The 14017-nt window shown below is 33.6% G+C and overlaps 1 protein-coding gene across 3 annotated transcripts in view; it reads left to right on the forward strand.

Annotated features, from left to right (window-relative positions):
* Positions 1 to 14017, forward strand: part of LOC124304632 (semaphorin-1A-like) — a 134022-nt gene that overhangs the window by 87374 nt on the left and 32631 nt on the right. The gene's annotated exons all lie outside the window — the stretch shown is intronic.

A 14017-nucleotide genomic window follows, 5' to 3' on the forward strand; every position in this document is an offset into this window, starting at 1 on the left:
AATGCTTCGGTCTGGATATTTCACAATTCCGACACCAGAATTTCGTTGAAGAAAGAAAAACGAAAATAACAAAAAAAAAAAAGAATTTGAGTCCAACGGTTGAAAAAAGCTCCGTACATTTCATAAATATTATCGCAGTGACTCTGAAAATTTAATTTATTCTCGTTAGCTTTTTTTTTAACCCTTTTTCTAGTAATTATTAATCAGTCGACATCAAGTGAAGATTTTTTACCTTCCTTGATTAATGTATATTTATTTATTTAATGTCGCGTGTTTGGATACAAATTCTTTAAGCCTCGATATAATAATGTAGAGAATTTTTATTTCATTTATATGTCTCCAAAATAAAATTTTCAAAATTGCCATTTAGTAAATTATGCATTGCAAAAGCGGTAGTTAATGATGATTTAAATAATATCTAGTATAATTTTTTCACGATGACTTTACATCACGCGATCATACTATGTATTTTATACGAAATATTGATCCATATTATTTTTTAAGTGCTCGTGATCCGCTGTTTCGGGGAGAGATTTATTTCTGATTCTCTCATCCTTCCGTTATCCGGCTTCTTTTTTTCCCTTGACTAAACCGATGACCGCACAATTTATTATACTCGTACAAAAGTTTAAATTGAATATTTCGGTCTTATTTATTACCCCTCGTTTTTGTCGTTGTTCGTTTTTCTTTTTATATTATTTTTTGCTTACTTCGTTTTTTTCCCTCGCTTCGCGCTTACGTACGAATACAAGGCTAAAGATACTGAAAAGAGTTTTTCATACATCGTAGAATTTGATACATTGTAAAAAAAATTTTTTTCAACTCGCAAAACCCTTTCATTAGATGAAAAATTTTCAGAGATCACAAAACAAGATCGAAACATGCGGAGATTTGTTTTTCGAATTTATATATCACTTCACAATGTTGAGATATACGTATAATCGCAGAAGAGAACAATTTAGCAATTCCTAACGACTACAGAGTGAATTCTTAACGACCGCACGTTTCGTCTTTCGCTAAAATTTAATACGCATGCGCTGCGATTCGAAACCGGATGTTTTTTCAGGGCGCCCAATCGTCTCTAACCTCAAAAATTTGAACAGTTGTCGGTGGTGGTTTTGTTAAATCCACAATTGTACAAAAAAATTTTTGTACGTTAGGAACAGTTGGCCATCCTGTCAAAGAATTGCTCTCGGATCGTTGCGCGTGCGCATTGAATTTTAGCAGACGACGAAACGTGCAGTCGTTAGGAATTCAATCTCTGTGCTTACCTACTTTCGTTTTCCGTCGTTCGTCGTTGTTTACAATATTATATCCTATCCAGGGCAGAATAATCTTGCGATGGGGAAATTGGAGGAGAAATCGTAGTGGAAATAGAGGCGGGATTATTACCTGGCGGTTTTATATCGGTCAAACGTCTCAAATGCTGATATCTGCTAAACCGCAAACAAAACAGGCAGCAACAGCAGCGATCAAAGGTTGACTAACGCTGATATCGCAGGCGTGTTTGTCTTACTTTCCCTAGCCGTGAGAAGAATTGTTGTCGCTTCGTGTTGTTTCCGGTGCAATATCGGCGAAGTATGCTGGGGTCGATTCGGCAATTGACTATGGCTTATAAATTATACCCACAAACGAAATTGACGATACCAGTTGTAAGAAAGGAAACCGAGAAAAATGAAAAAAAAAAATTACATCAACAAGGACAGAACGATAGAATTTAAACAAATTGCAGGTGCGATTTGACACGGGTCGTTGATCGATTTCTATTATACTGGGATACGCGAATTTCACGCCTTGTTTGTCAGAGATTTAGAAGAAGAATAAATAATCCAAAAATAAATTCACACAATTTCGTCGGATTAATCGAAAGTACAACAAAGATTTCGAACCGCACTTCGTGCGAGGCTACTTCGAAATATTACGTAATTTGTTAGAAACTCGTGAATTTTTTTTTATGATTATAGGAAAAAAAAATGTGTTTGGTGAAAAATCTTTAACAAATTTATGAACGTATAAAGTATCGTGAATTTTTGCAAACACTTGATTTTTTGTCCGTGGCCGATATTTTCCAACCAAAAATTGCGAAAGGTTTACAATATTTCGGTTACATTTTCATGAACCAGGTATACTTAGTTTATTGATAATTTTCGTCTGATTAAAGTTGTTTTTTTTTTTTTTTTTTTTTTTTTTTTATTTTCCAAAATTGAATTCGAAGAAACGAAAAAGGAAAAGTAATACACAGAAACCGCGTTGAACTTTTGAATTGATTTAATTATTCGTACCTTTGATAACGACAAAATTCATCCACTCTATACATGCCTATAATAAATTATGTTTATCTGTGCAATGCATAATGCACGTAGGTACAAATGACTTGGGCGAATTCTGCAGTAGCGTGCAAAAGCCTTTCACTTCCTAACCGCGGCGATATTCTCGGTCATTCCCCATTCGGCATTCGGGTCTACATAGTATAGATAAATAGCAAAATCGTGCACAGAATAACGGACAAATGCATAATCCTGCCGCATGAACCGTATAACGCACGTGCAAAATGCTGGCTATTTCGCAACGAACTCGAATTAGATCGATTTACACGTGGATATAACAGAGAAATTTTCGAACAAGGCTTGTTTCGCTGAGAAAAAAAAGTCACGCCCCGATTACAATATTTCATGATTACTCACATCTTATCGATTTATTACGAGATACTTGACAGATAAATTTTACATTTATCGGGTGATTTCTCATACGATTTATAAAATTTCATACAATTTCTCAAGATTGTACAGAGATTGGTGTAATACTAAACGATTTCTCATTACTACCAATGATTACTTATGCAGTGTTCTATTTTAATATTACTGATTTCAGATATTACACCGTGATTACAATATTTCATGATTACTCATATTTTATACAGTTATTACGAGATTTTATACTTGAGAAATAAATTTAACTTTGATCAGGTGATTTCTCATATGATATCTTATGCAGAATTTCACTTTGATATTACTGATTTCAGTTTGATTTCAGAGATTACACCATAGTTACAATGTTTTATGATTACTCAAATTTTATCGATTTATTACGAGATACTATACTTGACAAATAATTTTTAGTTTTATCAGGTGATTTCTCATACGATTTCTCAAGATTACAGAGAGATTGGTGTAATCGTAAACGATTTCTCATTACTGCCAATGATTACTTATGCAGTGTTCTATTTTAATATTACTGATTTCAGAGATTACACCGTGATTACAATATTTCACGATTGCTCATATTTTATAAAGTTATTACGAGATGTTATACTTGAGAAATAAATTTAACTTTGATCAGGTGATTTCTCATATGATACCTTATGCAGAATTTCACTTTGATATTACTGATTTCAGTTTGATTTCAGAGATTACACCATAGTTACAATGTTTTATGATTACTCAAGTTTTATCGATTTATTACGAGATACTATACTTGACAAATAATTTTTAGTTTTATCAGGTGATTTCTCATACGATTTCTCAAGATTACAGAGAGATTGGTGTAATCATAAACGATTTTTCATTACTGCCAATGATTACTTATGCAGTGTTCTATTTTAATATTACTGATTTCATATATTACACCGTGATTACAATATTTCACGATTACTCATATTTTATACAGTTATTACGAGATTTTATACTTGAGAAATAAATTTAACTTTGATCAGGTGATTTCTCATATGATACCTTATGCAGAATTTCACTTTGATATTACTGATTTCAGTTTGATTTCAGAGATTACACCATAGTTACAATGTTTTATGATTACTCAAGTTTTATCGATTTATTACGAGATACTATACTTGACAAATAATTTTTAGTTTTATCAGGTGATTTCTCATACGATTTCTCAAGATTACAGAGAGATTGGTGTAATCATAAACGATTTTTCATTACTGCCAATGATTACTTATGCAGTGTTCTATTTTAATATTACTGATTTCATATATTACACCGTGATTACAATATTTCACGATTACTCATATTTTATACAGTTATTACGAGATTTTATACTTGAGAAATAAATTTAACTTTGATCAGGTGATTTCTCATATGATACCTTATGCAGAATTTCACTTTGATATTACTGATTTCAGTTTGATTTCAGAGATTACACCATAGTTACAATGTTTTATGATTACTCAAGTTTTATCGATTTATTACGAGATACTATACTTGACAAATAATTTTTAGTTTTATCAGGTGATTTCTCATACGATTTCTCAAGATTACAAAGAGATTGCTGTAATCGTAAACGATTTCTCATTACTGCCTATGATTACTTATGCAGTGTTCTATTTTAATATTACTGATTTCAGAGATTACACCGTGATTACATTATTTCACGATTACTCACATTTTACAAAGTCGTTACGAGATATTATACTCGACAAGTTCTACATTGATCGGGTGATTTCTCATACGATTCCTAAAATTTCAAAACTTGTTTCTGTGTTAATACAATGATAACAATAACAATAATGAGAATAAGAATCCTCATCGTAAAATATCGTTAATCGTATCTCAAAAAATCTAAGATAAATCGGAAGAGGAAAAAGTGAAAAATTTTGGCGAGGATGAAAAAAACTGCTGCGGTAGAAAAAGGGATCCAAGAATCCTGCGCCACGGGGTCGTGATATAGTCTAGCTAATCTACATGTCTGGGCGGGGCAAAGTCGGTCTCGCAGTAAACGAGGAAGGAATCAGAGCAGCACGGCGCTGCATCGCTGTAACATCGAATAGCCGATGGATAGGAGCCTCCGAGGCTGAGGCTCGATAATCTCCCTGTGTTTTTGATCGGCGAGCTCGGGCAAGGAGGGGAAAAAAATATAAAAAAAAATAAAATGGAATGAAGAAAGGAAGAAATTGAGAAGGAAAAAAGGAAATCAGGACTAGACGGACGGACACGGAGCAATCAGCAACCGCTAAGAGTTAACCGGAGATCCGCTCAGCACCCCTTTCTCTTCTCTTCTCTTCTCTTCTCTTCTCTTCTGTCATTTCAACTCTCGGCCTGAATACGCATGGCTTTATACTGACGATATACAAAAGGTATGGTTATTAGTGTTGAGGTGCCTTCATTATAGACGCTACGAAATAGAAAAAAAAAAAAAATAAAAAAAAACAGTCGCAGTTTTAACAACAACAACAACAACAACAATAGTCATGTTAACAACGACAGATCGAAGATATTGAGATGATATTTATTTTCATAGATCATAGTTTTTAAGATCATTTAGTTATACCTGTATCTATAGGAATTTTATTTTGTCGTACTGTTTGTTCGTTTCAATTTGTTACATTCCGTTTATTTTATTTTCAATGTGTGTAGGTACGTACCTGAAATTTCGACCGATCAAGCTTCATTTATAAAATTTTAATAACAATATCCTGATAGTTGCAGTTATGTATGAATGAAATTTTAGTTAGCTGTATGAAAAAATATGAAACGGTAAACTCGATGCCTAAATATTGCATTGATGATGTATATTCGTACAGATATTGTTGGAACTCGAAATAAGTGAAAAATTGATTTATCAAAACTTCGTATTATACGTATCATATGTTATTGTTGGAGAATAGAATTTTAATTTTTTTTTAAATTTTTTCGTATAGCAGTAGAATCAGGAATACATATCTGATTAGAATTATCGAATTAATTGTGTATTTCTACTTTTTGTTTTGTTTTTCCTCTCGATCATAACTTATAATAAACAATTTTTTTTTCTTTCCTAACAAAAATTATATGATTAGAGAAAATGTTCTTTATACGGATCCTACGACACAGCTTTTCCTACCGTAGCAAAAAGCGATAAGAGTACAAAAAGGCGTTGCTACGAAAAAGGAAACAGAAAAAAAAAAAAAAAAAAAAAACAGTAATTGAAGGTGATAAATTGAACGAAGATCAATATCTGGAAACGGGATCAATCAGTCTGAATTTAATCTGCACAGAAGAATGATGATAAATTATTTAAATTGGCGAATTTCAACGGAAAAATCCAAATTATTATAATCATTACGAAACAAATTACCTCAGATAAACTTTTATCAAATTTTAATTAATAAACTCTGTATAATATATTGTACATGTAGCGTTATGAAAAATTTATTTCGACCGATTTGACAGTAATTCATTAATCTGGGACAGAATTGAGAGTACTGATCCAAAAAACATTCCCAACTATTTTCCCACAATTTTGGCACGGAAACAGGTGCAAAGAAGGTAGGAAAAAAAATCGTAAGAATATAATTTGATATCACTTTCAAGGACCTTTTTTAGTTTAAATTTATCGTTTTCAATCGTCTCGTCATCCGATCAATTATATAACGACGATATTGAAATCATCTCGCGTGAAATTAATCATTGCGAATGAAAATTCTTCAATCAATTTCTTACGACCGAATCAATTTATTCCTCCAGCTTATACGTGTGGGTATTTTGTAAATTGCGAGAAGGCGAATAAGAATTTGAAGCTCTCGTAAGAAATGATGAATCTCGTCAAATTATTATACGCGTCGTTGAAATTGAGATTTATAGGAGCGATTTGTTTCAACGCTCTGACTGCCGGCGCTGATTTGGCTAAAAATAAAACCCACCGAGGTCGCAGGATGTACACCTTATATTCATTTGCCTCGGGCGATTAAAGAAATCACTGTAAATCAATCCCGACGTACCCTCGAAAATTGTCGCGTAGGACGCGACTTGCAAGCTCTCCTTTCCTTTCCTCTTTTCAGGCAACCGCCACAATTCTTATCTCATCGTAAACTGTGCGATTATGTCTCTCTTGCCCGAATTTATTCTCCCTCATTGTTCGCTTTCGCACGTATCTTTTTTTTGTATTTTTTTTTAATCATTTTTTTTTTTGATTTTCATTTCATAACTACTCTTTGTTTTTACCCGATTAATTTACCCATTTCACTCGTGACTGTATTTATAATATATATCGGCCATATATCGAGCGGAAATATATCGAGCGGCCATATATCGAGCGGAAATATATCGAGCGGAAATATATCGAGCGGAAATATATCGAGCGGCCATATACTGGTTGGAAAAAAAAAGTATAAAATGATGAAAAAGGATATAGGGATAAAAGTGAAGTGCATTTTTCTACTTGGAAAAATTTTGACACGTTTCGCTGCTAATTCCGCACGCTGGCTTCAGCTCTGTATTTCATCCTCTGTATGTGTCATGCATACGTCTAAAAAACAGGGATTGAACGCTGAACTCTCTGTGCACATACATCGTTGTACCTACAAAAATCTCCGTATGCAATATACGCTTAGTCTTATGACTCGATGCGGAATCGGGTTTTCCTCTTTCCAACTTTGGCTTCATCTTCTAATTGAATATTAATATTCAGCGAAGGAACCGCGCTTGGGGGCTAAAATACAACCGTAAACTCACTTCGTACTTGGAAAATTTTCCGCTTTTTATACATTAAATCGGTTCTTCTGGCGATTTCTGTTCCCCTACAATATTCCCTGCGTAATGCGTAACGCGATTCTGCTACTCATTTTACACGTAATATTACACTCGGAATTATTATTGGCCAATAAATTTTAATTCGTTACCAAAGCTTCGATAAACATTCAATCGATTATTTAAGAATACAGAAATTTTCTTTTTCTCTTTTTTTTTTTTTTTTGGACAGATTCCAAATTAATTTCATCATCTTCTCGCATGATTTAATACTCACCAATTTCTGACAACATCATCTATACCTTTTTTTTTTTTTACCCATAAGGTACTTTTCATAATTTCAACAGCCCGTGATCGATCGATTTTTCCGATTTACCAACATTCAACCTAGTTCTCACGATTTTCCTCACTTTTGATTTTATTTTGTCTCTCTTTCTCTCTCTCTCTCTCTCTCTCTCTCTCTCTGACTTTCTCTTTCGCTTACATAGCACCTAAATACGTCAGGCAAAACTGCGGTCAAACTTTTCATCCCTCCTCTGGTTAGTTGTCTTTTTCCTTTTTCCCCCCCTCACGAAATCCCCTCCCTCTATATTTACTTCCTTTCTTTCTTTTTCTTTTTTTCTTCCTTCTTTACTTTTCTCGCTTTCTTTTCCACCATTTTCTCGCGTGTTCAAGATATATCGACTGGCTTGTATAGCCGCAGCAGCAGCCACTCGTTTTCGGTAATGGCATCCTCTCGGCGCCTTTTGATTAGGTTACCCAGAAATTAGAGGCTCTCTCCCTCGCCGATCCTCTCAGGTCTGATTTTAGTGCTCTTATGTGCCCAAAAGAAGTCTTTTTAGTCAAGATTCGTAGCTCGTGTCGTAGAATCGAATGTCCGACGCACGGCTTATGCGCTCTCTCTTTTTTGTCCCAAAAAAAAAAAAAAAAAAGTAATAATTGTTCCGTGACGGAACCAGTCTAGAAATTTTCCAAATGAAACATGAAAGTTTTTAGAATTTTGTTTAGAATTAAAAAAAAAAGCTTCTTTCAAAATCACTCTCAACATTTATAAATAATCGACCAGTTGAATGAAAAAAAAAAAAAAAAAAAAACAAAAAAGGTGAAAAAATTCAGAGCACTGTTTCAGAGTTGGGAAAATTGGAGAAAAAAAAATTTTTCAACAAAATGACAAATGGTTGGCATCGGCACGTTCGCATGAAATTCTCCATGTATAAAAGTTTCCTTAAATTAGGATAACCAGACTTTCTGTAAAGATTCATAAAATTGCTGTAATTCACCGTGTACAAAACAATGGTTTCGTATCTTATACACCTGTACACGAAACTGCGTACGTCGAATCAGGGGAATAGAAAATGATACCTAGGTGCATATATAAATACCTGTACACGTGTATGTCGAAAATAATTTTCACGCGTCATTCATAATCATTTATTCATTTTTATCGACAAAGAATTCTCAGAGACACGTTACGCGGGCAAAATTCATATTATACACTAAACGAGAGAGAGAAAGAGAGAGAGAGAGAGAGAGAGAGAGAGAGAGAGAGAGATAGAGAGATGTGATTATTGATCGGTCGATTATATCCCAACACACAAAACACGCTCGTGAATCTATTTATCGGTACTATAGTTTGGACTAAGAAGTGCTATACATACACAGGCTAAGCAGTGGAGACGAATAAAAAAGTTGCGGAGAAGGATTGCGCGAGCGTAAGATAGATTATAGAGAGAGAGAGAGAGAGAGAGAGAGAGAAGAAAGAGAGAGAGAGAGAAGAGAGCTTGCGCAAGAAATTTTCACCCGCTTTTATCTTTTATCGTTTATCCTCGTGAATTTTTTGCGGACAATGTTTGTTTTTCGTTTCCCAGCTTCGGGTTCTTCGCCAAGTTTTTTCTCCCCCCCCCCCCCCCAGCCCTTCTTTCTTTTTTTTTTTTTATCCAAACCAACAGCTCTTCCCGTACTTTTTTTTAACGTTCGGTTCCTGACGGAAAAAAAAAATCAAAAAATAATCTGTTTGGCACAAAAATCGGTAATTGATCGTCGAATACCACATTTTGTTATTATTATTATTCTGGATTTGTTTATCCGGAGAGAGTTTTGTATAAAAAAAAAGGGCAATTTCGGTTCGAAAATGGTGTTGATATTTATTATTTTTAATCGAAATATCTTTTTCTCTCTTTCTTGAATTTTCGACTTATGGTAGACAAAGTTTTTATCCATGGGATATTTGGTAAGATTTTACACTTGTACTCGTTGTCGAATTTTTCTGCGACTCGGTGAATCGTAAAGTACGAATAAACTTGACGGATTGACTTTTCGAACTATCGTATACCAATCTCGGGTTCGAGTGAGAATTTAATCGTTATATATCTACAGCTCTGGTGGCACCGAATCGATTTATCGTTTTCCAATTTAAATAACATAAGAGAACGAGCCGAACGGCGCTGCCTTATCTCCATTTCGCCTTACTTTTCCTCGGCAAAAGATTTCAAATATACATATATCCCTTGGGCGATATACGCGAGGGCTGCGAGGAGAATGAAAATGTATCTGTAAGGTATCGGAAAGCTGCTGTTTAAGGTATTGTATTTTTTGAAATACTCACTCGCCTGTCTTATTCTTATATTATTATTCTTCCCGTCTGATACGCCCGTTTCTCAAAATTTTTTATTGAAAAACTTACCCTTTCTATTTACTACTTTTTCACAATATATTATACATCGATTCAACCCTTTGAGTCACGCGTTATTGTGCCGAGTCAAATTTTCTAACAAAATAATATTTTGCGCTTTCCGTAGTCGCTGATTACGAATCTGATATCAGATTTTCAAGATTCAGAACGGTGGATCCGATATCACAGACGAATCTTTGAAATTTTATCGAATACACTTTCTCCTACTTATTACTATTTACAAATAAACGATTATGTTTTCCCAGTTTGCGTATATCTGTTAGGGTGTTTCAAAAAAAGACGATTTTTTTTTCTTATGGTGTTCAAAAATTCATAGTATACCTAAAATCAAAAATTTTGGCGCCAATATGAGCTCTCGATGTCAATAGTAAGGTTCGCCTCGATCCATTTCTTTATTTTCCATTTAAATAACACGGGAAATTTGTTTTTTCATTTTTGAATTTTTATCACTTTGGAACGGTTCATCGTAACAACAATCTGAAAAAAGAGATTTGTAGGAAATATCACGCTCTACAAAAACGTCCAAAGATCAAAGTTCCTCTGATCAAACGTTTCGAAGATATCAGCGATCAAAAATAACACTAATCAAAAATTTCATATATCTTCCCATAAAAGTACAAAAAAATATCATGTTCCATATTTATATTAATTTTTACGTAAAATTACTTTAATTCTGTTGACCTTAGACTGTAAACTTTTTTCTTTTTTTCGCTAATTAATTCAACACTTGATTCACAAAAAGCACAAATACATAAATATAAACGTTAAAAATATCACATAAATGATTTTTGTGAGTTAAGTGTTGAATTAATTAGCAAAAAAAAAAGTTTACAGTCTCAGGTTAACAGAATTAAAGTAATTTTACATAAAAAATAATATAAATATGACTTATGATATTTTTTTATACTTTTATTGGAAAATATTTGAAATTTTTGATTAGTGTTATTTTTGATCGCTGACATCTTCGAAACGGTTGATCTGAGGAACTTTGATATTCAGACGTTTTTTGTAGAGCGTGAAATTTCCTACAAATCTCTTTTTTCAGATTGTTGTTACGATGAACCGTTCCAAAGTAATAAAAATTCAAAAATGAAAAAACAAATTTCCCGTGTTATTTAAATGGAAAATAAAGAAATGGATAGAGGCAAACCTTACTATTGATATCAAGAGCTCATATTGGCTCCAAAATTTTTGTTTTTAGGTATACTATGAATTTTTGGACACCGTAAGAAAAGAAAAGAAAAAAAAATCCGTCTTTTTTTGAAACACCCTAATATCTATACATATTTTTTCTGTCAAAACAACATTTCTTTCAAAACTTTCTTTATTTCGTTACCGCGTCCTATCAGTTTCAGACTTTTCACTCGTACCGTTTTCGCGATAATCGCAGAAGTTTATCGGAGAGATCGACGGAGTATTTCCTTATCACGCCGACGAAAAGTGTGGCGAAAAAATTGTTTTTCCGCATTGTTCTTTTCGTTTCTGTACCATTTCGGGGTTCAAATTTGGCTTCGGTACAAGTTTGATAAAAATGCCGAAAACTAGAGCGGCCGTTTACTTTTTTCGTTTAATTTTGTTCCTCTTTTTTCTTTTCGCCTACCATACTTCCTGTTTGACTTCTTCTCCCTGCCTCACTTTTTATACTTTTTATTACGAAACTTTTTCTTACCCTTGACGACCTCGAGGTGGCCGACCTGACTTGGCTCGTACTCTACTTCGGTATCCGGCTATTAGCGAGCTTGTAATAATCGAACTGTGCAACGGATTCAAGGCGGAACGTGTCTCACTTACAGACTAGAACAATCAGTTTCGTTTCGAACCCTCGTCGGTGTCCGGAGAATATCTAAACTTGGGGAAATAACTGCGTCGAAAGATGAGAAAATCTACGGAAAAAAACGAACGAGCTTTGCAGCATGCTACTTGATTCGCGATATAATTTTTCACCTCGTTGAAAAATTTTCCACGAAATCAATCAGCGCGCTGAGAAAAATTTCATTTGTCAAATTGAGTAAAACGAGTATCGTAAAAAAAAAAAAAAAAAAAAAAAAAGAAAAACTTTCGAATATTGTTGGAATTACGAAAAACGAAATACGCGTATCATTCATTTTCTACCTAGAACTATGTTTTTCGATTGTGGTAAAAAATGAAAATAGTCAAAGACTGAGCGGTAATTCGAGATAAAAAATTTCTCTCAGTGCATAGATTATATTGATAAATTTTTAATTCTATTTAATTGCGGAAAATGTTTTTCTTGGAGTTCGCTAAGTTTGCGAGGTTCAAGTTTGTAACGTTTAACGTAACGATACTTTGAAGAGAAAAAAAAAAAAAAAAAAAATTCACCAACCTTCGACCTTACAATGGCTTTGAAAGGGACCGAGTTTTTGGAATTTTAGATATTATGTTCTGCTTCGTTACGGTTTACTGAATTTCAGCCAATTTCCAAAGTTGCGAAGTAACCATTTTTCCTAAAATTGCATCGTTACCTTAATGTCACGCACTTCAACCTCCCCACTCTTCTATAACGCTTTTCACCGCGTATAGTAAACCAGAACTATACACGGGGATCAGAAAGAAAGAATCCCCGGAAGAGAATAGAATTTTTTTTTTTTAATTTTTTGGCAACGTGGAATCAATCATAATTTACACGTTTCTTTATATTTTGAAATTCGATATCGTCGATAATCAAAAGTTATTGTTATAAACAAAAAAAAGTCCAACTCTCCGGTCATTTAATCCTTTGAGTCATGGTGACAAGTATTCTAACCACCTGTGTTTCATATCCATTTTTTTTTTTTTACATATTTAGAGAAATTCACAACATATTTCTTTGCGGTATTTCGCTATTTCTGATAGTATACCGATATATTTTCAATACTCGTGAGTAATCATTGCGATGTAATGTAAATTATGATCGTTAGATAAAGAATTTGATTGAAAAAGTTGTGAAAATTGAAGGAATAATTCATTTCCGTGAAAGTTACTCCTCTACGCGTATATATGTTTTACATAAATTATAAGTCTCTAGGGTCGCTGACTACAAATCTGAAATAGAATTTTAAAACATCAAGATGGCGAAACCAATATGGCGGACGAAAATTTCAAATCTGATCGAAATCGTAGAAAAAACTGTCCAATAATTTTCGGGGTCGCTGATTACGAATGCGAAATCAGATTTTGAAAATTCAATACTCCGAATCCAATCAGCGACCCCGAAAACCCCGGCGCAGAGTTTTTTGACCGGATTCGATCAAGCTCGAAATTTTTTTCCGCCATATTGGATCCGCAGTTTTGAATTTTCAAAGTCTGACGTCAGATTCGTAATCAACAAACCCGAACTATCTTGTCACAAAAGTCGAATAAGCACAATAATACAAGACTCGAAAGTATTAATCCGCGAAGATTGAAAAATCGTTGAAATCTACACACTGAGGAAAATTTTTAGTTCCAATTACCGCTCGGTCCTTAACTATTTTCATTTTTTACCACAGTCAAAAAATATAGTCATAGGTAGAAAATGAAAATTAGTTTTCTAGCTGTAACCTAACAAAAGTAGAGTAAACCTCACAAACCTATTTTGCTTTGCATTTACGAAAAAAGAATCGTCGATAGCGCAAAATGTTTAGGCGTACCTCGTTTTTCGTAATTCCAACAATATTAAAACAGTTTTTTTCCAACGATACCTGTTTTACAAAATTTTTCTAGTTACTGTAACAAATGAAATTTCTCCTTGTTGTACAAAAGTAACACATCTCAACTCTTATGTATATATATGCAGAATAACTACAATTCCCTCGGAGTTTTTCTTTTCTTTTTTTCTTTTTTTATTCTTTTTTGCTTATCGACTCGCGGAAAATCACAGCCC

This window comes from Neodiprion virginianus, chromosome 5, assembly GCF_021901495.1.
Source record: "Neodiprion virginianus isolate iyNeoVirg1 chromosome 5, iyNeoVirg1.1, whole genome shotgun sequence".
NCBI lineage: Eukaryota > Metazoa > Arthropoda > Insecta > Hymenoptera > Diprionidae > Neodiprion > Neodiprion virginianus.